This window comes from Alexandromys fortis, unplaced genomic scaffold, assembly GCF_014885135.2.
Source record: "Alexandromys fortis isolate MF-2015 unplaced genomic scaffold, M_Fortis_MF-2015_v1.1 scaffold_195, whole genome shotgun sequence".
Lineage (NCBI taxonomy): Eukaryota > Metazoa > Chordata > Mammalia > Rodentia > Cricetidae > Alexandromys > Alexandromys fortis.
The window spans coordinates 2,706,726-2,710,123 of NW_026068105.1; positions in this window are offsets into that span (position 1 = coordinate 2,706,726).

Below are 3,398 nucleotides of genomic sequence, written 5' to 3' on the forward strand. Positions count from 1 at the left end.
AAGGAGGACACAGGCTCTATAAATGAAAAAAACTGCATGTTCCACTTAGTGTTTAGTGGTTCCTGATACAAACAAATCATCTCACTATGCACTTCATTTTTATTATTAAATACTTTCAAAGTGATGAACAATAAAACAACACCGAACATGCACATATTTTATTCAGTGAAAATTTTATTGAGCACTTACTAAGTGGTAGGCATGCTAAGACTAGAGTATAGCTGCCAAACAAAGGGGACTTTGCTTGATATCTGTGTATATTACCACTAGAAGAGACACATGGCAAGTATATATGGGAGGGGGTGTTAAGTTCTATGAAGAACAATAAAACAGATAAGAGAATAATGAAGGATGATGTGAGATTCCCCTCTGTATGTTGTGAATACAATTGGCTAATAAAGAATCCGTATTGGGCCTGGCACGGCAGAATAGAGGTAGGCACAGGGGTGGGGTGGAACTAAACTGAATGCTGGGAGAAAGTAGGTGGAGTCAAGGACGTCAAGTCCAAGATGCCCTGGAGCCCGCCAGAGGAGAAAGAGATAAGCCACCAGCCTTGCCCATTGGCCATGAGCCTCAAGGAAAAATATAAAGTAATGGAAATGGGTTAATTCTAGATGTAAGTGCTAGCCAGCAATACACTTAAGTGATTGGCCAAGCGGTGATCTAAATAATATAGTTTCTGTATGATTATTTCAGGAGTCTGGGCAGCTGGGAAACAAACAAGCAGCCTCATACTACAGAAGGAGGATGCTACGATTATTTTATACACATAGATTTTATATTCATAAAAAGACTTCTTTTCTGTGTGCATGTACACATATGCTCATGTGTGTGCAGATGGTTGTGTACATATGTGTGTGTGTGTGTATGTGTAGCACACTTAGCTTTTTTATGTATCTTGGGAATTGAACTAAGGGCCTCACACTTACAAGGCAAGTGATTTACCAAATGAACCATCTTCCTAGCTGAAAAATACTTTAAAAAAGTCAAATAATCCTAGCCAGGCGTGGTGGTACATGCCTTTAATCCCAGCACTCAGCAGGCAAAGGCAGGCACATCTCTGTGATTTTAAGGCCAGCCTGGTCTACAAAGCAAGTTCTAGGACTACGGTTACACAGAGAAACCCTGTCTCAAAACAAAACAAATTCAAACAGAAAAAATTAAATGATCCTAATTGTACACACTGAAAGCATTTAGTGAGGTATTTCCACAGTGCACATGGTGTACATGGGTTGCATCCATCCCTCCTTTCTTCCATTCTTAATTCTACCGCCCTGTTCCAGTAAAAATTATTCTATTTTGAGGTCAACTTTTAGGCTCTACATAAGCAAGGGCAAGCAATTATTTGCCTTATGTCTGCCTTCTTTGGTTTTATAGGCAGTCCTCCAGGCCCGCCCTCCTTGCTAACATGGCATGATTCCCTCTTCTGAATGGCTGAGTAATACTATATATACTGTGTGTGGTGGTGGTTTGAATGAGAATGGACCCCATATATCTGAAATGTACATACCCAGTTATTGGACTGTTTAGGAAGGATTGGGAGATATGGCCTCATTGGAGGAGATATGTCCACTGGAGGTGGGCTTCGAGGTTTCAAAACCCCAGATCAGACATAGTCTGTCAGGCTCTCTATGCCTATAATTTTCCAAGAAGATGTAAGCTATCAGCTACTGCTTCAGCACCATGTCTGCCTGTCTGGTCCCATGCTCCCCACCATGATGATATGAATTCACCCTCTGAAAATGTAAGCAAGCCCCCAACTAAACGTTTCCTTTTTAAAGTTGCCTTCATCATGGCATCTCTTAATGGCAATAGAATAGTAGCTATTACAGTGCTCATATTGCAGTCCTCTGCTTCATTCCTATGTACAACCTTATCTTGTGTTGTAGGAGCGTGGGGCCCCTTTGTTCTAAAATAATCACACAGAAATTAATTACATTACTGCCTGGCCCATTGTATCTAGCCTCTTCTTGGCCAACTCTGACATCCTGATCTAACCCATTTCTACCAATCTGTGTAACACCATGAGGTCGTGGCTTACTGGAAAAGATTCTAACCAGCGTCCGTCTTGGGCAGGAGAACCATGGCGTCTGCCAAACTGTCCTTCTTCTCAGCATTCCGTTTTGTCTTCCCTGCCTATCTTAAGTTCTGCCCTATCAAAAGGCCAAGGCAGTGTCTTTATTCAACCAATGAAAGCAACACATAGAGAGAAGACCCTCCTACACCAGTCTTGCATCTATGAAATGAACTCGCCTCTGTACTTCTAAGAAAGAAAAGTCTGCTTTGAGGTCTTACAGTGCCCTCTGGTTTGATGATCACTAAATGAACAACCACGCAAGTTACTAAAATGTGCACACCAGCCCTGTGGAATAATCACTGTTATTGAAAGTATCTGCATGTTGTCACTGTGCTAAGCAATTTACATGAAGAATCTCAGTCAGTTCTTAATGACAGCCCTGTGGCAGTAGGTGCAGCACCATTCCCAGGTATAGGTAAGGACACTGAAGCCCAAGAGGTAAGGAAGATGAGATGTTACATAACTTGCCCCGAATTACATAGGTGGCCAAGCTGAGATTTGAAGCAAATCTTCATAATCCTGCTATTGTCTGGGTCCACAGGAAAAAGGTGTTTTTAAGCAGGATGTCTGATCAGCCTTTGCGTTTTACATGCACTGAGAAAGCAAAGGTGGAGACAGGAGAAATTTTTTTAATATTTATTTATTTATTATGTATACAATATTCTGTCTGTGTGCATATCTGCAGGCCAGAAGAGGGCACCAGATCTCTTTACAGATGGTTGTGAGCCACCATGTGGTTGCCGGGAATTGAACTCAGGACCTTTGGAAGAGCAGGCAATGCTCTTAACCACTGAGCCATCTCTCCAGCCCCCGAGACAGGAGAAATTTAACTAATACAAAAGCCACCAGAATCCAAATATACCATGTGTCCAGGCAAGAAATGCTTTCATTCCACTGCTCAACCTCCTTTCATGCTTTAGGCAGTTCTTGATTTTATTGCTAGCTTATTAATGATGCCAAGGACCTCCAGAGCACTTTGCGGTATTTGGAAAAAGTACATGCTTCTAAAAGAAATGAAGTAAGGCTAACCTTCCCTTTGGGGTTGAGACATAGGTCGTGAAATGAAAATTTTGGTAAGATTTGTGCCAATTCCTGCCTGGACATTATCTGGGAAAATGTCTCCCCTACCCACTCCGTCTTCTCCGAACAAGAGAAGAAAACAATGTGTTGCTATGCTTCTGGGAGCATTCAGTGGGAGAGGAATGGGAAGGAGGCATGAGGGGCACTTGGACTCCCACAGCGCCACCTGGTGGCAGACTGTAGTTTTCACATTTCTTCTGAACTTTTTTTTTTTTTTTTTTTTTTTTTTTTTTGTTTTTGT